This window comes from Chaetodon trifascialis, chromosome 8 (genome assembly GCF_039877785.1).
Source record: "Chaetodon trifascialis isolate fChaTrf1 chromosome 8, fChaTrf1.hap1, whole genome shotgun sequence".
Lineage (NCBI taxonomy): Eukaryota > Metazoa > Chordata > Actinopteri > Chaetodontiformes > Chaetodontidae > Chaetodon > Chaetodon trifascialis.
The window spans coordinates 12,444,855-12,468,102 of NC_092063.1; the positions used below are offsets into that span (position 1 = coordinate 12,444,855).

The following is a 23,248-nucleotide window of genomic DNA, read 5'->3' on the forward strand; positions in this document are numbered from 1 at the left end:
CCTTATCAGGATGCCGTGACGTGAAAGTGGGGCACATAAGAGTTGTGAGGACGTGTCAGGGTACACAGGAGAGAAGAGCTGAGAGAGATGAAGAGGAGAAGCTGATGAAAGGCCAACTATCGGCATTACTGTGCTTCTTGAAATCAAGTGTACTACAAGATACAAGAGTGACAAAGACGGGGAATGAATTACTGTTGTCACACACAAACCTTACAGTATTAAGAGTTGCACATGTGTGGATACCATGTAATGACTAGTATGTGTGTGTGTATGTGTGTTGCAACTGTTGCAACAACACCCATTACATTTGCTTCTTCCTCTGAGTTCCCAGAATGGGGTCTTCTACAAGCTTGTTATAAACACTAATACCCCTATTGCTCACAGAGCAGCTCTCATCAGTGTGTGTGTGTGTGTGTGTGTGTGTGTGTGTGTGAGTGTGAGACTGCAAGGCATACACAAAGGCCGGGAACAGGCTTAATAAGGAAACGCTCTAATGAAAATTCATCATATCTGCCCAGAGAGAGGAAGAGAGAGAGAAACCCGTTTCCAGATGCAAACACATATGAAATCTACCAAATTCATGTGGTCTCACACACACACACACACACACACACACACACACACACACACACACACACACACACACACACACACACACACATACGCAGCACATGAATATACAGTATCTCCTTAGTCTATGAAACTGAAGGCTTCATCCACTTCTAAACCTCACACAACTCTGTCAGAAATGCTTCCCTCCTCACCTTTCACTCTCTCTGCTCCCTCTCTCTCCCATCCTGTGTGTCCTCTGTTTCCTGTCCCCTCATTAGGAGAGTGGATCTGTGCAGGTCTTGCACAGTAAGTGTGTCCTCAGGGAGAAGGGCCACAGAGTAGCTTTTTTTATTTGGATGTAAGTATATATGTGTGTGTGTGTGTGTGTGTGTGTGTGTGTGTGCGTGTGTGTAGCTTACGTAGAATGATGCAATGTCTGTCTGGCGGGCTTGATCTTTTCTGACACCAGAATAGCCTGAGGCAAGACCTGCAGGCACACACATACACACTGCATGTACACAATACACAGACTGAATGGTGGATAGTGTGCGCTTTTTGTGAGTGTGTGTTAAGCAATTTTTGGGCTAAATCTAAGACTGTGCAGATAAGTTGGATATAGTATGCTCATATGTACAAAACTGCACAGACGGAGGCAATAACAAGCTCTTCCTCTCGAAGTTGGATGTAAAATCAAAACAGAGAATCAGAGCTCCACTAGAGAGAGAGAGAGAGAGAGAGAGAGAGAGAGAGAGAGATGGGGAGGAGAAAAGGAAAGCAATCATAAATATATTATGCAAGTCTATTGCATAAAGCATATACATGCATTTACACATTTTAGACGTCTCTTTCTCATGAGACATGCTGTAGAAATATTTATGAACGACAGCATGAGCTCCTTCTCCTTTCAACGGCTCTTCTCTTGCATTGTTTCCATGTTGCCGTGCCTTGTCTGTCTTATACTTTCTATCCTACCAACACAACTCTCTTGTTTACTTATCCTGTAATGTAACGGTTTCTCATCAATATGAGGATCATAGTTCAGATGGGAGAATTACGGGCTGGAGGTTACTATCGGCATCTATCTGTATTATTATTTCAGCTGATCATAATTCCTAATATAATCCTGGGCTATAAGTTACAAATGTTACTGAACATTAAATAAATCCATTACATGGTCTGACAATACTTCAAATTTAGTCGTCTAGAGCTGAGGTCTACAGACATGGTTCACAATAACAATGCAAACTGTTAACCATGTTCATCTTTAGAACATTAGTGCGCAAACATTTGTTCATTAGCACCAAACAAAAAGTGTGTTCGATTGGACAAAGAAACATTTTGAAATGATGATGGCACTAAAATTAAGGGCTCACCAAAGTGATGGCAGTTCACACTGTAGAGAACATGAATGTCGGCACCAGACTTCACAGCAATCCATCTGTCAAGAAGTTTCACTTAATTGATCCATTGATCAGCTGATTTGTTTTGACCAGTGGTAGAACAGTATGCATCTGACTGACTTTACTAGTACTACTACTACTACTACTACTACTACTACTACTACTACTACTACTGGTGCTTTACTTGAGTATTTCCATTTTCTGCTACTTTATATTTCTACTGTAAGCCAAAAAACTTGTAACAGAGTATTTATACAGTGTGATATTGCTACTTTCACTCAAGCAAAAGAGTACATCTTCCACCACTGACTAACTGGAATAAATACACACCTGTACAATGTAATAGCATACATTATCATTGCTCTGCACCAAAACCCATGTTTGTGAAGCTTCTAGTGTTCAGTTTGTCTTGAGACTGCGTTGATTTAACTCGCTTTTGAGGCCATAGTTTTGTATTTTTGTTGCACAGGATTGCATTATATCAAAAGGTGCTACTAATGCTTTGTCTCGCCCATATTCTGTCTCACATCCTGGATATGAACAGCATCAGTCATTGCTGAGCTGTGAGCACATGTGCCTTCAGAGAATTGTGTGACTCTGCGTGGAGCAAGGACATACAGCAAATACTGCCAGTGTACAACAGTGAATTTAATAAATTAACAATCAATACTCTCCATTGTTTGCAAGCTTGTGTAACCCCAAGTGTGAAATAGCACAGCTTTCTGCATTTTGGTGAATGCTTAACTGATCTTATCCACCCAGTGAGGCAGCGCTGCACCTGTGCTGCCTCCTGCAGCAGCCAGTTTTTTGTTTGAGGGATTTTTTTATTGGTAGTTTGTCTTTTTGACTGTTCCCAATAATGTGGATGAAATTTGAACACACCACCATTCTCTCTTGATTTTGGCCTTCTATCCCTACTAAGCTGCCATTTTCTATCCATGGAAATGAAGATTTCTGAAAATACCTTGCCATGTGGGCTTTGTTGATTTGAAATTGCCTGTTTTGTGCTATAACGAGGATGGGGGAAGAACAGATTTTTGAAAATGCTCATGTGCAATTGTCAGCTTGTCAGCCTTACATTAAAATAGCCACAGCACATCCGCTTGCAAGCAGTGTTAAGGAGCCAGTTGTCTCTTGCATCTCTTGTCCATAAATCAGTTTACATGTCTCAAGACAATTGCACTAATAGAAAACAGTGATCAATCAAGAATATCAGATCAGCTACTTAGAAATTACCATTATCCCTGGACAACAGCTAGTAATTCTGACCATCTATCGAAAATCAATGTTACACACCCCTGCACTCATTTGAAAACAGCAAGTCAGATGTTATTTTTGTTGACATATTCAATTTGCAGTTGTAGCACATTTAAAAGCAGAAGACAATCCAAACTCTGCAGCCACAGATATCTGTGTCTCACTTGTTCCTAAAGCTTGCTCTTCATCCCGATGTATCTCTACAGCACCTTTAAGTGCGAGGAAAACAGTGCTGCTCTTTCTCAAATGTCATTATTGTGTATGAATCTCGTATTTACACAACGTTCACAAGGAAAAAACAAAACTATATTTCACGCACCACTCATGCATGCAGATTGGAAAAAACAGACTTCATGCGAAAAGTTTGTGGTGCAGAAAGAATTGCCATGCCAGGCAAACACGACCATGTCACACGTGGCTCACGTGTCAAATATACAACGGCTGAATTGAACGGCTCCTGTCAGCCCCGTCACACACACACACACACACACACACACACACACACACACACACACACACACACACACACACACACACACCTCGCAGAAAGCAACATGAAGGCTTTCGGCAGACATGAGAGATTAGGCAAAAGGATGGAAAGAAGGAGCAAATATGGCTAATGTGTGAGAAGTTACAAGATACTCAGGGGAAGAAATGTGGAAAGCTGATTGCTGTATCTAGTGTGTGTGTGTGTGTGTGTGTGTGTGTGTGTGTGTGTGTGTGTGTGTGTGTGTGTGTGTTATATATGTGTGTTTGTGTTGTGTCAAGTGGTTTTTCCTCCCAGAAATCTGCAGCACGGAGGTTGAAGAGCTGTGCAAACACACACACACTCACCCCTACTAGACAAGCACACAATGTATCAATGACTTAAAATGTAACTCCCCTCAGGACCATGAGCTGATGCTACTTTTACCCACCAACTTAATTTGCCTGTGCGTGTTATGGGGGCACTTTTGGTTACACTTCATCCACTTTTGGATGATTGAGAAACACTCATGTGGAGACAGCACTCTCTCTCTCTCTCATTTATACACACACACACACACACACACACACACACACACACACACACACACACACACACACACACACACACACACACACACACACACACACACACACACACACACACGCCTTTGTTCACTTTCTCTGTCAAACACATACAGATGCACTAATGCACCTACCCACGATCCACCTACACACACACTCACACATGGGTGCACACTCATGCACATGTACATGTGTTTAGCCACTGGTCTCATTGTTAGGTCTGCCCTCTCTGGGGAATAAATTAAACTGTAAAACCTTCTTTCTCAGCATCCATTTCTCTCTCTCTCTCTCTCTCTCTCTCTCTCTCTGTGTGTGTGTGTGTGTGTGCATGTGTGAATGTGTGAATGTGTGTGTGTGTGTGTGTGTGTGTGTGTGTGTGTGTGTGTGTGTGTCTCCATTGATCACGACTGAATTAATTCATTCCTTTTGTCGCCAAATATGGCCTTTAGACACACCGCAGAGAGTGCCTCTCCAAAAACCCTGACTTCAATTGAGAGGTTCAATCCACACCTCCGTGTGTATGCACACATGCACACAAATGCACACGTAAACAAAGTAAGAGACACATGCAGATGCACACACAACAGCACACAGACACAGGCTTTCACTGTTCCTGACACCCTGTCATATTACCCTCTAGCCCTGTTTCTCCTCAGCCGGGATGTCTAGGTAATCAGGAGCAAGGAAAACTCCACCATTTCCACCTCTTTTACACCATTCTTTCACTTCCTCCTTAAAATAAACCTCTCTCTACCTTTGCTGAATCTGTATGTTACACCTCTGCTGCCTGAGACGCAACCTAAATGTCCCTAATTGCCAACATAAGTGCAGAAGTTCAACTTTATTTCTGTCCATTCCTGCTTGTCCTTCAGCACACCTGTCTGTCTCATACAGGTTTGCAGACATTCTTATTGACTGTGTTGAGGCAGACCTCTGTCAATAAAAGCTTCAGCAGGGAATGTGGAGGGCAACATTTTGTGAGCCTGAACTGCTCCATCGCACATAAGACAAGAAAAGAAAATAATAAAACACAGGCAGAGCTGCGTCCTGGCCACTGTTTCCTCTGTTTTATAGAACAGCAAGCAAAGATTGTCAAGTGTTTGGGTGCTCTGTGTTTTTCAACACTACCTGTTGCACGGCATATACCCATGAATGTGGATTTTATTCCAGTAACCATTTTGTCAGAGTAAATGCCGTTTATCCTTTGGTAGATGTTGAAACTAAGATGCAGTACTCTGCATAATATGTGCTCATTGAATGCTTGAAAATGGTTGCTAATTCATCTTTGGAAGCGCATATACGAGGAATTATTTCTCTCCAGATTGAATTTGAAGGCTGACAGATAATTGAATTTTCAAAGTTGGGTATTTTAACCTGAAGTGACCTCTAACAATACAGCTGTTTTTTTTTTTTCTTTCAGCATAATTTAGCTGCTCATTATAATCATCTTCCCATGAGCTGCCTGGGTTTCAGGGGTATGAGGCACGACTCTGCTATTTGAGGTTTGAGATTGCCAGTTTGTGAGAGGTGGTTGTTTTACCATGTCACATCTGCAGTGATCTGAACCCTGAACCCTGAAGGCTTCTGCTTTACACACAAATACACACACACACACACACACACACACACACACACACACACACACACACACACACACACACACACACACACACACACACACACACACACACTTCTGTTCTAAAAAAAGGGAACCATAAGCATCGCAGGGACAAAGGACACAGCTGTCACCATTATAAACACATGTACATGTTACATATATACATGTGTATAGTAGATGTCATAACAGATTATTGTAGGTGCTCCCGTGTCTGCTCAAGTCTGTGTCAAGCAGAAAGAGCAAAAGCCACATTTTCATTACATTAAAGGCATTTAGAGAGATGCTCATAATGTGGCCCTTACTGCTGCAAATCGTGCTACTTCTGCACTATAGCACCTGTGCATGTGCATGCTTGTGTGTGTGGTGAAAACAAGCCTGCCCAAGCACGAGTCTTAAGATGAAAATTAGGTCATTTGGCCTCATGGGAAAGTTAGAGTGGGAGAGACAGAGAAAGGGAAGGTTAGGATACGGGACAAAAAAGATGATAAAGACTGAAAAGAGAGAGATGGAGCTGCACAGAAGAAGAGGAGGATGCAATAATTGCTGTTGGGTATGATCCAGTTTGGGCATGTCAGCAGCACACACACGTAATCACACACAGATGGCGCCTCCCCACACAGATACACAAACACACACACAGGTCAGAGAATTACTTTTCAACCACTGTTTTGCACAAGTGGTCAACTCATAGCTGCTTCCTATCATGGATTTGCAGTTTCATCCAGAGAGCCACGGTCTAATTTTATCTGTGCAGAAAGCAACGCACGACGAGGGAAGGAAGTTTAGTGTCAGTCTGAGATGAGAAGACCTTTGCGACATGACACTACAGCTTGACAAAGGACCACATTAAACAGCTTTGAACACTGTGCAAATTATATGAGGAAGTCTTTATGTTCTGTTTTTACAAATTGATTTTGGCACTCCAGAGGGCAGACAATGTAATCATATATTAAAAGGACTTTTAATTTGAAGTAACAATCATGAAGCACCATTGCAAAACACTTCCAAAAGGATGGGTCTGGGTTATATTAGATTACATGTATACTCTTGTGTTTATCATATCCCCGTTGGTTAGTTCAACTTGTGGCCAGTGGTCCTCTTCATTTTTTCAATGTGTCACACCAAAGTTAAAATCGATCCTCTGTGTTTAAGTTTCCAAAATGTCAAAATGTGGCGGTAGTGCATAAAACTATGATTTCACCTCAGAGAAACAGAAATGTATTGATGCTGCTTGGTGGGTAGTCTGTATCTCTTGATCACTCCTCAAATAGACAAAGATGTGGCTGACAATATAATTTCACAGTCCCATTCAGTCTTACAGGCTCAGGAGGTGCACAGTGAGTGTAGACTGGTGTAATTAGCCTGGGGCTCCTGCAGGCCCCTGTGCACTCTGAGCTGTATTATACTTTAACAGTATGCTGTTGTGTGGCATCTAGCTATGTATAAAATACTAACCGGACGCTCTAATGGGACTTATTTTCAATGTCTCCACTTGCATTGTACAACTGTCTTGCCATCACATTCAGAGAAAGATGATGAATGGGAAGGAGTTGAGGGGAAATAGTAGTCCAGTCGTCACGGTCAGAAGCACACCTGTCTTCAATATGAGATGCCTCTAAATGGTTTGGGAGAGTTTTAGAGAAGTGATTGTGTCCTGTGGCTGGATTACAGCCTCAGAGGTGCTGAAAACATATATGACTAACAATGATGATAAAAAATGAAGAATCTACACACACACTACGCGCACACACACACACACACACACACACACACACACACACACACACACACACACACACACACACACACACACACACACACACAAAGGCTGTAAAATAGACTTATCCTGCATATCACATAAATATTTCATAGATGATTAAAATTCATATGTAGTTTCACTGATGCACTGACTCATTTAACATTAAGAATGGACTCATATGACAAAATTTCTTTCTGATGATCTGACCAGTTAGAGTTAGTTAATTAGTTAGTGTTACAGCCATGGCAGTATCCCCTGAAGATGCCCATCTTTCCCTGTGTTCCCAGTGGTGCTCCCCTGTCTGTAACTTTCTTTGTTCATGTCTTGTCTGTGTGTGTGTTGATGTGGGTGTGGTCCTCCTTCCTGGCTCTGGTCATGGGATACACCTGTCTGCAATCAGCTCATCACTCCACCCAGTCTGCACACCTGCCTCCCGTCAGCCCATGAGCCTGCAGCATATCTACCCCAGCTCGTCAGCAACTCTTTGTTAGAGTGTTGTTTCACCTCTACAGTATACGCCAGTGTTTCTCAATTCTGGTCCTCGGGCCTCCCTGACCTGCATGTTTTAGATGTTTCTCTCCTCCACCACACCTGATTCAAATGACCGGCTCGTCATCAAGCTCTGCAGTGGCCTGATAACGAGCCACTCATTTGAATCAGGTGTGCTGGAGTAGGAACCATCTAAAACATGCAGGGCAGTGGGGCCCGAGGACCGGAATTGAGAGACACTGGTATACGCACATCAAGGCCAAAGCTAGTTCACAGACTCACTACTTTCTCCTTGTGTTTTCCAATATTTAACAGTTTTTTTTTGTTTTGTTATTTAACTGCCTCTAACCTCTAACTCTGCATGCCATCTCTGCCAGCTATGTTCCCCTCATCGCTCCCACCCTCCATTAGCTGCCTCTGGACCTCATTCCCCACCATCAGCCCCATCGGTATTCTCGGTTACAATAAACTAACTCTTTCATCACCAAAGCCACCTCTCATCTGTGTCTTGCACTTGGATCATCACAGTCGTGGTCATAACAGTTTATTGTCCTTTTGTCAGATAAATACAACCACAACAGAAGAGACATTACAATTAAAGACAGACATTTAAGAAGAAAGTGCTCCACAAAAACATCACCAGTAATCAAGAATTAAGTACAACGCAAGTGACGCACATCTCATATCAGAGCCTGTTCTCATCCCTGAAACAACCGTAAAGGTCGACTTTTCAAGTACGTGCTGATGCTGTGTAAGATGTAAATAAACGCAAAATGCAATCACTTGAAAACAAACTGTGTTTTCCAACAAGGGCTTTGTAAAGTGTTCCCATGTACTAATATCCTTCATACAATCCCTCAATCCATCCAATGACTGAGCCTTTCGAGGGTGCCCCTGTCATACCCAATCAAGACACTATCAACTGTTACCAATGGACCTGATTACCTGTGGAATGTTCCAAACAGGTGTTTTTGGAGCATTCCACAACTTTTGCTGGCGTTGTCTTGTGTTGCTGGCATCAAAATTCAGAATAAGCATATATTACAAAACTCAGTGAAGCACTGTTTGTGTCCCATTTACAGCTGAAAGTCAAAGTTGACACACTTTAAGTTACATCACGTACATAACAGTAACTACTTATTTTAAGCCATGATCTATCCTAAACCTAACCAGGTAGTTTTGGTGCCTAAAAATAAGCAAACTGGGACCATTTCAATGTGAAGATGAAGGTCTGGTCTGGAAAAAGACCACCGTTGTCATCATGGCCTGTCTCCAACTGTCATATATATTGTTTTGGGAAACATGCATTCAGTCGTTTAGGTATGAGGATATGCTGCATTTGTTTAACAGGGTTGGTTAGAATAGGGGAGATCTATCAGTCAAAAAGCACTCGACCCATCTGATGATTCTGCTGTTCACCTCTAACTATACAACTTTTCATTAAAATATGCAGTGTTATAATAGCTATCCATCCATCCATCGTCTATACCCGACTATCCCTTTCTCGGGTTGCGGGGGAACTGGAGCCTATCCCAGCTGTCAATGGGCGAGAGGCGGGGTACACCCTGAACCGGTCGCCAGTTGAGCGCAGGGCAGCATATACAGACGAACAACCATTCACACTCACACTCACACCTAAGGACAATTTTAGAGTCACCAATTAACCTAATGAGCATGTTTTTGGTCTGTGGGAGGAAGCCGGAGTGCCCGGAGAGAACCCACGCATGCACCTCGGGCGACCTTGCTGTGAAGCACGCGCACTACCTGCTGCCCCACTGTGCCGCCTGTGTTATAATAGCTAGTGCAGATGAAAAGTCTTGGTTCTACAGCCAAAACCACATGTCTGTGCAGCTAATCCTGGGTAAAAGCTACTTCAACAGTGTACAATAACAGCTATGGAACCTTTAGATCAACTTTAAAGACCACTGAAGTTACCCATAACACAATTAATTTACAATAAAATGGCTGAACTGACCAGTCAACCAATCGCTTTCTGTGTTGTCAGTGTGTGCTGCATTATACATAATGCAGGAAGATAACCTTGAGGCCAAGCAGAGATAGTATTGATTAGTATTAAATCCTTTTAAGGCATATATATTTCAAATGCATTCCTGGAAAAGTCACAAGAGGGGAGATGTAAGGACATCAGTGTAGGAGATGTGTATTAAAAATGAGAGTGGAAGGAGCAAAGAGGTTTGGTTTAGGGTGAGAGCAAGCCAGAAGGGGAGAGCAAAGGGAAGAGCAATGAAGAGTGAGCACTGGTGCCAGACACTGAGGAACATTCAAAGGAGAAAATAAGATTGAGATAAAGATGCCAAGAAAAAGGAAGAATGAAAGACGGAGACAAACCATGGAAGACGACAGATGTGAAGAGCGTGAGGGAATGAAAGTGAGAACACTTCCGTGAGAAAGTCGGCGATGTGTGTATGTGTGCTCAGAGAAAAAAGGGCTTTTGTGAAATATTCAGTGTGATAGAAGACTTATAGAAGCAAAATCCCCTCCCTGGAGGAAGAGAAGGGAGGAGGAGCAGAGAAGAGGAGGAGAAAGGAGTAGCGATTGAAGTTTTGGATAAGAGTCATAAGGCTAGAGACCATTTCAACAGAAAGGTCTGTGCTGTGAAGATTCGTGTAGGACTGTCAAGGCCCTCTCTATTTTTAAACAGTGTGTGGGTATACTGCTCACACCTTATAGCATCCAGTATACCTGTGGAGCTTGCTGGAGGTGAGCTTATGTAGAATTTGCTACTGGGATACTATTTTAGTAGAGGAGAAAGCAGTCTCTGGTTATCAAATAATAATAAGCTGAATTTCTGGTCATGAAATGGAAATTTTATTTTAACTGGCTCCTTTGGGAATCAATAGTGCATATGTTACAGTTCAGTGTCCATGGGGCTTGGGCTTCCAGGTCCACAAGCAAAAAAAAAAAAAAGATGTTAATTCAGAAACTGGGCAACTGGATTTATATACTACTGATTGGCTTTGCTAAATGCAGGGAAGTACTTTCTTTCAGTTACTGACATTGCGCACAGCTGTCACAGGGAGATAACTCTGGTTTTGAGTGAAATGTCTTGAATTCTATTGGATGGATTGCCATGAAGTTTGGTGCACACATTCATGTCCACCTCGGGGCAAATTGGAACAACTTTGTTGATCAGTTTTTTTTATCTAGTGTTACCATCAGGTCAAAATTTCAATTTCTCCAATACTTAAATACCTGCAAAACTAATGGCATTCTCAACAGTCTCAGCTGTACTTTGTGTTTACTACTAATTCACAAATGTTAGCTGGCTGATGTTAGCATTTAGCTCAAAGTACCACTGTACCACATTTATATTTAATATCTACAAACTGTTTACCGTCAATATGTTTAATTTGTTTTCTCCACAACATCCATTCTTTGGCTAGTAAAGCACAATTGATGTTTTCACTGTTCAGTTTTGGGACCTAGTTTGGGTTAGGGAGTCTTTTCTTGGTTCCAGTTTGAACAAGACTGGCCATGTTAGCGGCTCAGTAAGGCTGTACATTGGTACAATGGTACAGTGGTGTTTTTAGAGCTAATTCACAAAAGTTAGCTTTTTGTTGCAAAGATTGCAAATTAAACAGTAGAAATACTCCGTTCACTTTACAAAGTAATCCACCAGGCATGTGTAAGTATGTGATTGGCACACTTTTCTGAATGTCACACAGCAAAATGTCCCGAAGCATCCCCTCGCTTTAAAGCTTAATATATTTTGTAAACACTAATGACATATTGACATAGTGTGCAGTAAATTACTGACATTGTGTTTCCAGAAAGAAGTTGAGGATTTTCTAAGTAATTTCAGTTTAGAGCGTCTCTAAGTAACTATCAGAGGAGCCGTATTCTATGGTGCTTCCACAATGGCTCCAACATCCAGCCCGACGGATTACCGCTTGTTGCAAACAGGGGTTTAAACATGGGTCGTTTATGTCCTCAAACTGTCCTATCGGACCCCCTGGCCCTATGTGACATGGACTAACTGCATTTACTCTACAATCATAGCCACACAAAAAAAAATCACATTCATATACACACCGGTTTACACACACAAACACACACCAAAAGGCTCTATAAATACAGTGTGGAGGTAATGTTCATCGTGTAAAGTAGGCGGATTAACTGGAACCAGGTCAGAGCAAAGGCAGAGCATGCTCTAGCTTTTCTCCTATTTAGCTGCTTTTCTCACCATTTTTTTTTCTTGCTATTGCTTTTGGCTCTTTTTTTGACGTGGTAGACTGGAACAGTTATCTCCTCCAACCCCACATAATCCTGTTCCCTAAATGACACTTGTTTCGCAGCTTCTCAGTACCACGTCTCGTCAGAGGCAAGTATATAGACCACCTGTCACTATTTCTGAGGGTTTTGAATTTACTGAGCGGATAATCCATCAAGCATGCTGACATATTCAATTATCCAACTACTAGTGTTTGAACATGTGCATATATCAATTACAAAGGACAATTTTACTGGAATAAGAGCTTGAGTTGAATGTTACTGATTTGTCGTCAATGAAACTGTAAACTTATGAGTTTGTGCTTCGTGATGCACCAGATGGTAGTTCTATTTTGGTATTTTCACAAAAGGGGATTTTCAGAAATGATCACATTGTTTGTCTTGGAAGCATTCTTACATCCCACCTGATGTGCCAAGGCTGGGACGGTACTGTATGTCCAAGCATCTGGCTGAAAGTGAAGGACTGAGTGAAAGTCAGTAAGGCTCAGCACACCTACTAGCGTCAATACCTTTCAAAACCTGGTTGTCTCTCAGAGATGGCTAGATGCATTTAAGCAGTCAATGGGATGCCTAATGGTACAGAGTGAGAAAGACAGAAGTAGAAGAGAGCAGGGAGGAGCAGATGGGAAATAAAGAGAAGGCAAAGACTAAAAGGTGAAGAATGGAGCCGATGTGGTGAGATCAGGGGAGGAGAGGCTTGATTTTTATTCTACGAGTCAGACAGAGCAAAGAATGCGCTTCAGTGCAGTGAGGAAATCTGCCTTTGTCTCTAACCACCTTGGTATTAAACTCATCCATCCTGAGCAAGGGAGTAACACGCAGAGAGGAAGGAGGGAGGAGGAAGATGAGAGAGAGACAGAGAGACTAGTCTGCAGCAGTCATCGTTCACCTGTAGCTAGCAGAGATCTTGGCTTGCATAATGCAATGTGAGGATAAAGCCTCCTTTATGACCAGCTGAGCCAATAAATCCGGATCAGTTCCGACCTCTTTTTCTCCTCCCCACCCTCGTATCTCCTCTCTGTGGTTGTCTTTGCTATAGAGCGGGCAGGGAGTTTCAGCTGCTGAACTCTCAACAGCCTAGAAACTCTTCCTGATTCCTATTTCTGTCTTTGCTTCTTGAAGCAGCATCACAAAAGCAAAGAGTATATTCATCTCTTCAACCATCCATACATTCAACCAAAGTGGAAGAAGCCGAGACACTCGCTTCCGTGCTAGTAGAATGAAAAATGCATTGCAAATGTACCTCATTTTCCCAGTATGTTTAATTGCCTGTATCTGTCTCCCTCTACACTAACCATTCCCTCTGGTGCAAAGTCTCCACCATAATTGTTTTCAATTAAAAAGTGTCGTGCTGCAGCTGTCCTTAGCTTGCCTTAGCTACAGTATATCGCTATTCAGGGGAACGGCTACAAGAAGATGAGAGGTAGTAGTTTTGGCAGCCATCGTTATGATTGGATGGGGAGCCACAGTTGAAGGACTGATAAAGCACTGGCTTGTTGGATCCATCTTTATAACAGCTTGGGGTGTTACGTAAGGGGTGATGTAGCCGGGGCTGGTGGAGGAAGAACAAATCATAAATCCCAATGACAAATATACCAAGCAAGCAATAACTGACTGCTACTCATAACGACAGCCTTGATACTTAAGTTATAATTACTTTTGTCCTGCTATTTTTTACCTTCATCAGCGTAATAGTAAACAGGAATAGATTCAGTTGTGTAAATAGTATTTTTTGGGTGTCATTTGTACCTTTTATGTCATTTTCTGATCTGTGTCCTAGCTCCTGTATGCTGGCCCAGATTCTAGCCCAGTTTTTAATTTGTTGCTGAACTCAAAGAAACGGTGAGTAAGCATGGCTACTGTCCTGAGTTTAGCTCTGTTCAGTCTGGACCAGCATGAGGAAAAACCCCCCAAAACAGGTGAGTGGACTCAGATGATGTGAACTTGAGCCAGGTGGAGTATGGTAGTGTAAGGTGCTGTGCCTTCAGAGGGCTATTTTGAGCAAGGAAAACTACGTCAGGATGCTTTCACTGTCTCCTCTCTCTGTGTTTCTACTCCCTGTCTCACAAAAGGCCACTGCAGTCCTTCACACAACAGTCTAATGACAGAGATAAATAGGAGAGGTGGAAAAAGATGACAGACAGGGGCACAGGGAAGTGAGAGATGGTCTGAGAGGAAAAGGAAAGGTGACAGAAAGAGACAGAGACTCTAAGAGATGAAGCTGAAACGGAAAAAAGGGAAGGAGAAGGAGAAAAAGAGGAGATGGAGAAATGACAGATGAGGACATGGAGACAGAGAAGACATATACAGCTCTGGTAATGAATACAACTTTAATGAAGTCTCTCGATCTCCATTGCTCTTTTCCCCTCTAATCTATCAGTTCTTTCTATCCCCTCCATGATTCTTTGTCACTTCCGCTCTCTCTGTCTCCTGCCTTGAACAGCAGAGAGCCACGGAGATAAGTCATGGATAACTCATTAGTAATTCATTGTTTTTTTCTTCCACATATTTAGACTACTTTCAGGGAATACTTAATTACTGGTTAATTCGGTACCCTACAACAAAGCACACAAAAAAACATTTTTTATCCGTACAATTAAGCTTTCTCCATAGCCTCTTCCGGCTTTTGGAAGAATCTCTTTCCCGTCTTTTCAACTCTTCTGCTCTGTAGGTTTTAGAGCAGAAGTCAGACACTATTGAGCAAAGGTCAGCAATCAATAACAATGTTTTCTTATCCAGCTGTCAAGGTAATTTTAAGTGAACTTTTGAAACGCTGAGATTCAGTGTAAATTAGACATGCTGCTATCAGCTGGGGAGAAATATACTTCATGAATGTAAAATGAAGCTACATATGTGAATGCAGAACCACACGATAAATTGGAAACAAGTCTTTTCAATGTGTTATTTATGTGCTACAACCTTTCAAGGGGGTAGAATAATATATACAATATCGTGGGGATTTCACTGACATTTGCTTTCTCCATTCACTCCCTTGAAAATAAAACATTAATTTGCATAGCAATGATTGGAAACCTAACAGATTTTCTTAATACAACCCCAGCAAAAGCTAGGATGCTCTGTAAAACATAAATAAAACTGAATGTGATCGTTTGCTAATCCACAGGTAAACAGGTTCATTGGTAACAGGTGATAGTATCATGAATGGGTGTGAAAGGGGCATCCTCAATAGGCTTAATTGTTCACAAGCAAGGTTCGCCACTTTGTGCAACACATGTATGTTTAAACCATATTACTACATGGGCTCGTGGACACTTCCTGCACAGTTCATGTACTAATGATTGCATTCTGTTTTTACCCATATTTTACACAGCATCCCAATGCTGTGAGTCTCAACACATCTCACTTTACATTACAGTAAATTGTGGTTGCATTTATGTGAGCGTGTACCCATGTGTATGCAACGCTTTGTGATGACCCATCTTATCCTGGCCTGATGCTGAGCTGTGCTGATGTAGATTTCATGAGGATTTCATGGGTTTAATACCTCCCTGGCTGTGTTGTGTTGGTACATGTTGCTCTCATTGGTAGAATTTGATTCATTGCTTTAATCAGAGTTTGTAGTTTTGTGGTATCTCTACAGTTGGCTCTGGTATTTATTGTCCCACTGTAATAGTACAAGTAAAAAAACACATTTGTGAGTGTGTTTGTGTGTGTGTGAGAGAGCTGCTCATGTCTCTGTGTGTTGGTGTAGTAGGCTAACACATGCTGAGGTTCTTTTGTTACCTCTGCCAGTGAAGTTGGTTGGTGCATGTGCTCTCCCATCTTTGTCTCTCTGTCTGCAAAATATTTCAAAAAGTTACAAGTGAATTTGGCTGGAAATTTGGTGAACAGATCCCTGGCCCAAGGATCAGTGGATGAAATTTTGGCAGTGACCTCACCGTGGGATTCCTGCCATTTTAAATGCTTTGCAGTTTTTGTAGCTTTGGCTGTAATATTGTTTTATGTAATGCTGGGAAAGTTCAACAACCAGTAAGAGTCTGGCTTACACATGTACAACACAATATTGTATAGCCTCTAATTACATCTATACAATGGCTAAGCCTACACTTTTGTGTAGCTGAAGGTCGAGCTAAACATTAGATATTGAAGCTGCTATGTTAGCTCTGCTAATTACACACTGTAGATTAGCAGCTTGCTACTTAGTCCTACAATTAATTACTAGCAATTCGATTAAAAAAGAATATTAAAACAGCTACCAAAACACTTACCCAGCAGTCAATTGCCTAATGTTGGTGACAAGCTGGGTTATTAATTGTTTCTTTCAGCTACAACTGCTAGCTTCCACGAGCTAAACTGTTATCATCTAATTGCTGACAATGTGATTGAATGCAAGGTAAGGCTGCCGCAAAGAAAAACAGAGCAGTAGGCTATGTCTTTCTTTTTGCTGTGGCTGGAAATGATAGCTAGTATTTCTGTTACAATCCAGGTATTGTCCAGAAATGTCTCCATGTACCTTCTATAGGCTAGCTCTGCTACTGCTCTCCAGTGTTTTCATTTGCTTATGTCTTAATCATTACTTCAGTGTCCGAGATGATAGATAGTAAAAGTTTCTTTTGGCAACATCATGCACTTGGAAAACATTTTTATAAATTACTCTTCCAGGCTTCTGTAGTGGGAGTTATTGAATAGTATTATTGAATTTAACTAAATGTCTAAATAGATGCATGTTCATTTTCCAGGCCGTTCATTATGTTTATTCAAGTCATTTGAAACATCCTTCTGATATAATGATCATCTGGTCAATTATATCACACACAGCAATCTCATGAAAAACGAGAGTACGAAATGGCTTTTTCGTTTTGCACAATGCACTATAATAATATATTGGGGAGGTGATTGAGATACATAAAACTTTGAATGTTAGAGATGCTAACTTCAGCTCTTACTCTTGTTACTCTTGGTGTGGTGCTACCTCAACTGAGTCAGTGACACATTTAACATGAATGCATAAACAGGTCTTATCTCCAAATTATTGCATTAATGAGCTCTATGCTTGAAAAAGTTAAATGCAACACGTACATTCGCTGATGTTGCTGTATGGCAGTTATCATATTTTCCTGACTGCTCCTTTTTGATGAAAATATGAAATATGATGTGATCCATAATTCTCATGGATCATATCAAGATTACACACTATGGACAGATGGATGGATTGATAGATACAGAAGGCACTGTAGGGGTTCAGTAGGGGACAGAAGGCTCAGCTGGATGAGCGAGGCAGCAGATGAGGTGGGAGAGTGTGAGAGCAAGAAGGCAGAAGATGAGCAAGAAGGGCAGGACATGAGAAACCTCTGGCACCAAACTCAGTTAAGGGAAAAAATAAACAAACATATGTTGTGTGTGCAGTTTATCCTGAAGCTCATCCTTATGTAACATAGGTGGCATGTGTGCAGAAAAAAGCAAGGAGCGTTTGATTTTCTACTCTGGCACTGCCGGCTACACTGTCTAACCACTGCTTTTTCCAGCTTGGCCAATGTTGCTCAATCCTCAACAACAGCATTATCTCCAAGCCTCTGGGACACATAAGGGTCATTACCGGCCACCAAATCAGGTGGCAGGGAGCGACTGCTGTTTTACATTACACATAGGGTTTGAAAAGTGATGTTGATGGATTGATGCACCTCTTAATCTCTTACAACCACCATCTGTAACCTAACTTGGCTGCTGTGGTGGTGGTGCAGATTGCAGCAAAGACTGGGATTCTGCTCCCTGTGCCTCAGCAGCATTATCTGAGCAGGAAACATTCACATTCAACCAGACAAGAATCAGAGGCCATTAACTACATCCACTGTTATCAGCTATTATGATATACCATTATAATATAATGGGATATTGATGGACGCATTGCACCAGCAGCTACACAAACCTGGTATTAGGTTTCCTATTGATGAAATCATAATCTGTAAAAATGGCCTTTATCCAGCAGGCCTGGGCCGGCCATGCTGTGCTCTTTCTTCCAAGAACTTACCAATTTTCATTTGGCAATCAATACGCAATATCACAGTTTTTTATATTTCAGGTTTTCCTGCATTCCTACATTTCCCTCAACCTCTCAATTCAGACTGTGGTGAGTCAGCTCAGAGAAATATGTGGGCTGATCAATACCAGCAATGTTACTGTAAACATGAGCATCACTCGTCCCTTCCATCCTCATCCTTTCTTCCGCTGCTCCATTTTCAAGGCATTACTTGAAACCGATTTGTATTGGATCAGTGGTGTAATAACTACATTCATCACCCTTGATGAACTGTTAATCGATAGAAGTCATACTGAGAGGCTGGTGTAAGCAGTCAAACTCCCTCTTCCATTTAATTGAGTTCATACCATAGAAATGTGAACATGTATATAAAAAAACAGGCACTTATAGATCTTTGATTACATGACCTGAAAACCGTGTCAGCATTTTCCTATTCACTGAATAAATGCACCCTACTAGTAAATTAAAACTACATAAAACTGAGAAGCAAGAAAGCAGAACAACCTACTATTGATTCAGCTTGTTCAACAGTATAATGACGCGAGAGGGTGAATACCTTCGTCACAGCTTCCTGTCCTCTAAATTATTCTAATGTAGAAAATGCTAGGATGCTTTCTGTCTTCATTTACATCTGCTGATAATACACACTTAGAAATAATCATGTGATGCCTCTCCCAGATCTCTCCCATGTACGAAAACCAAAAAATCTATCTATCTATCTATCTATCTATCTATCTATCTATCTATCTATCTATCTATCTATCTATCTATCTATCTATCTATCTATCTATCTATCTATCTATCTATCCATCCATCCATCCATCCATCCATCCATCCATCCATCCATCCATCCATCCATCCATCCTGTTGTCCAACAATCCAGCTGATATGCTTCATCCTCCAAATGTTTCTGACTACTGAGTGCACATCAAAGGTCAGTCTGCTAAAAATCTCCAATGAATGCCAGACTTTTAAATGGCAGCAGCCTTAACTGTGCAGATGAAGGTTATAACCTGAGCTGCATCCTCACAAAAAAAGTAAGTTACACAACATAGAGCCCATGCACACACACACCTGAACACACACATGCAGTATATCACTGAAACCAGCTTTGTTTGTTTGTCCGTTGTGTGCTAGCTTGTCGGTTATCTGACTTGTCCAGGGAAATCCAAGGATAGCATATATTATTTATTTATTTACTTTTTTTGCCATGGACAGAGTACGCAATGAAAAAGCACACAAATGATTTGAAAGCCTTTTGTCCTTTAGGCTGCAGCCTTTCCACAAACTCTAAATGAGGTCTCAAGGGATGAGTTCAAACATGAAATACTGCAGCTTACAGGTTGGCTTAAAGGACAGTGGCTACGAAGAGGCAGGGGAGAGCGAGAGAGACTTGTAGTTGGAGATGGAGGTAGATAGTTATCCAGGTAACACACAGATGGACAGATCTGGTTGAAACCGTCATGTGACAGTGCATACTGTGAAGCTGACAGCTCAGCAGACAGGTGTGAACTGTGAGAGACACAGCACCTGAAATGTTGTCTGATTGAAGGTTCTTGGCACCTACATAAAATCACAGTGAGCTTTTCTTCACCATCCAAAGGCTAAAAGTGACCGTGGTGGGAAATACAGAGCAGCTCTCACAAGTCAAATGAGATGAATATGTGAGCAACCATGTTTTTTCACATTTTTTTTTTTATCGCCTGCCCCCCTTTTGTCATCCCCAGCCTCTTTTCCGCAGCCACTTTGTTCGCTTTCTTGGTTCAGCAACCTCCTTTAGTCTCTCTCTGGGGTGCAGTAGTGTAGTAGCCTCCACTAGATTTTCTGTGATGTTTTCTCTCTTCTGCTCTCCTTGTTTATCAAATTGCACAAGCGCATATAAAGCAAGTTAATGAGGCCAGTAGGGGGTGGACTCTGCTTTCATTGGAAAATTGACATTTCATTTAGTCTCTCTGTGTTGTGGCTCTTATAAACACTTAATCCATTATGATATGCTTATATAAAATTATTCAAACCTCCTCTGCCACTTTCCTACTGCTCTACCTCTAACGCTATGCTCTAATTGTATTCTTCAGCATATGCATTAACAGCAAAGCAGCTCAGTGTTTTATCAGTTATTTCAAATACCCTCTTTAAACCTAATAGCACCAGCCTTGATTCAGCATAGGCCTGAAGTCAATGTACTGACCCAGTATGGAAAAAGTAACGTGTGCCCATGCTTGTGGACTATTTAATGCATAACTAACAAGTGAATAACTGGAAAGATAGCAGCTTCACAGACACAGACAGTGAAGGGAGAAGGTGTGAGGAGGAAAATGTAAACGCCTTGCTTTTCTTTCACTTCAAAGATGACTGCAAACTAGTACAGAAACAGCCAATACTTCTGTTGGGAGAGCTTCTCAATGGTACAAAATGATTACTCTGAGCAGAGCAGCTGAAATTGTAAAATTATTCTCTTTGATGAGGAGCCTTAAAAGCGTCAGAAAATGTTAGAAAGCTTTCAACCTGCTCCCCGCTCACAGAGTGAGTACAATCTTAAAACCATCTTTTCACTGTTATAGGCTACTACAATATGAATATTAAACAATTACTATTAGGGCTACAATAAGGGTAAAAACACCAAAGCACAATAAGTTCGTTCCAATGTTCCATTGATGACAGCGGACTTTCTTTGTTTTTCAGTGGCGCAGTCATTTGGGAGCACTCAAAAATTCAACAAGTCAGTTGTTCCATAGGCTAACCGACTGCATCTCGTTTAACTTCATTTTGGCACGATGAGCAGCCACACACTTTTCCTGCTTTCTCTGAGCCAGTTGTTGGTTTTCACCGCAGCTGCTTAACGCGCGGTGTCCGCACAGCGCGCATCACCTTCATTATCATCAGCAGCAGAAGCGGCACAGCACAAAACATCTCTCTCTTGATTTTTTATTTTTTTTTTCATTATTTTCATCTCTTTATCGACTGCTTTCCATCGCCAGCGGGGATCAAAATCGAGTTGTTCACGCGAAATTAATTCACCACGCTTTTCGCCTGCCTTACCTTGAGTTGTCGCGGCTTGGAGAAGTGTGGGTGCGTGTGTTTGCCGCCCCACCCCCTTATCCAAAATGGAAACTCTGGTCCGACTTGGTAGGCTACCTGGATTCGAGAGGAAAAAATAAAAAAACAATAAACCGCTAACAACGTTTCTTTGTTGGTGTGCAGAGAGGTGAAGTAGCCGCGGCTCGCGCTGTGGCTCGCGCTGTCTGTTCTTCGGTGAGAATTAGTTTGCTTGTTTCTGACTGCCGCCCTCCCTCCCACTCACTCACTCACTCTCACTCACTGTCTCCCACCCATGAGAAATAAATAATCTTTCATCTCTCTCTCTCTCTCTCTCTCTCTCTCTCTCTCTCTCTCTCTCTCTCTCTCTCTCTCTCTCTCTCTCTCTCTCTCTCTCTCTCTCTGTGCCTAGCAGGTGGGCAACTTTGAATAACGTGAGATCATTATTAACGGCTGCTTGAGGCCCAAATGTGTGTCCTCCACCCCCCTCCAAACCCTGCATGTGTTTTTTTGTGCTAAAAGCAAAACTGTCTGCCTGCGTGTCTGTCAGAAGAGGTGCTCCGGCTGTCCGGTGTGTGCGGGCAGCGGATTGGGAGTGGTCGAGATTAAACCCTGGGATTATACCTCAACATTCATCATTTCATCTCACACACTGGAAGCACACTGGTGGACAATGACATTAGTCTGTGGCAGATACAGACAGGCAGATTCATGTGGGTAGGGATGGAGAGAAAGTCTAGAGGAAAGGAGGAAGAAGGAGAAATGAGAGAGGGAGAGGAAACCTTTCACCTCCTGGATTGATCCACGTAAATCTAATCCTTTATGCAAAATCCATCAGACCACTAGCAGGGTGAGCAGGACAGAACGGGTCACCAGGGCGAGATATCTCCTGGCTGAATGTGTATGCTTGTGCATTTGCAATGTATGCAGCCCTGTGTGTGTGTGTGTGTGTGTGTGTGTGTGTGGCGGATGCATACACACAGCCAAGTCAGTGTATGTGTGCCTGCATGCTGACAGATGGCTACTGTAATGACGCAGGAACTAACTACTGGGTTTCTGTGTCTGTGAGGTTGCATGCCTGTGCACATGCTTGTTAGTGGACTGTATGTGCCTGTGTGTTTGTGTGTGTGAGACGAGAGACAGCGAGAGAGAGAGAGAGAGAGAGAGAGAGAGAGAGAGAGAGAGAGAGTTTGATGAAGCAACAGAATCTCTTTCCTGTTCTAATAGTCTTCCAATCTCTCGCTCTCTCTCTCTCTCTCTCTCTCTCTCTCTCTCTCTCTCTCTCTCTCTCTCTCTCTCTCACACACACACACACACACACACACACACACACACACACACACACACACACACACACACACACACCTCTTCTTAGTTTGTCAATCGAAATCCGATGACCACCCCTTTAACAGTGAGATCTTTGATAGCTGGACAGCCCTATCCTGGACTCACAAGCTCTCCTGCAGGTGGGGCACGTATGGCCGTAGCGGTGCAGTGGTTGGGTGACACACAGGAGGAAGACGTTGAAGAGCAATGGCTCGAGCACACACCACTGAACAAGTAATGGCTTGTTGTCCTCCTATGACCACCTGAACAGTCATCCCATCCTGGAAACGGTGGGGGATGTTAACAAATTTGTTGGGACAGCCAGACCTGAAACAAACAGACAGACAGGTTCTGGCGCTGGTCCCAACTCCTTTTCTGGAGTTGCTGGGCTGTGAACATCATGTCAATCATGCTCCTGTTCTTCTTAAATCCACACTGCCATTCAGGCAGCATGGCTTCGATGATGTTGCACATGAGCCTCTGGCCACCTTTGGCGGGACCTTAGTAGCAAC

The 23,248-nt window shown here is 42.2% G+C and overlaps 1 protein-coding gene across 1 annotated transcript in view; it reads right to left on the reverse strand.

The window, feature by feature from the left end:
* camkvl (CaM kinase-like vesicle-associated, like) overlaps positions 1 to 21,699 on the reverse strand; it is a 38,521-nt gene extending 16,822 nt beyond the window's left edge. Inside the window, exon 1 of the mRNA XM_070969027.1 lies at positions 21,414 to 21,699. The gene's annotated coding sequence lies outside the window, so the exon portion shown is untranslated. The remainder of the gene's footprint in view (positions 1 to 21,413) is intronic.
* Between the last annotated feature and the right edge of the window lie 1,549 nt (positions 21,700 to 23,248).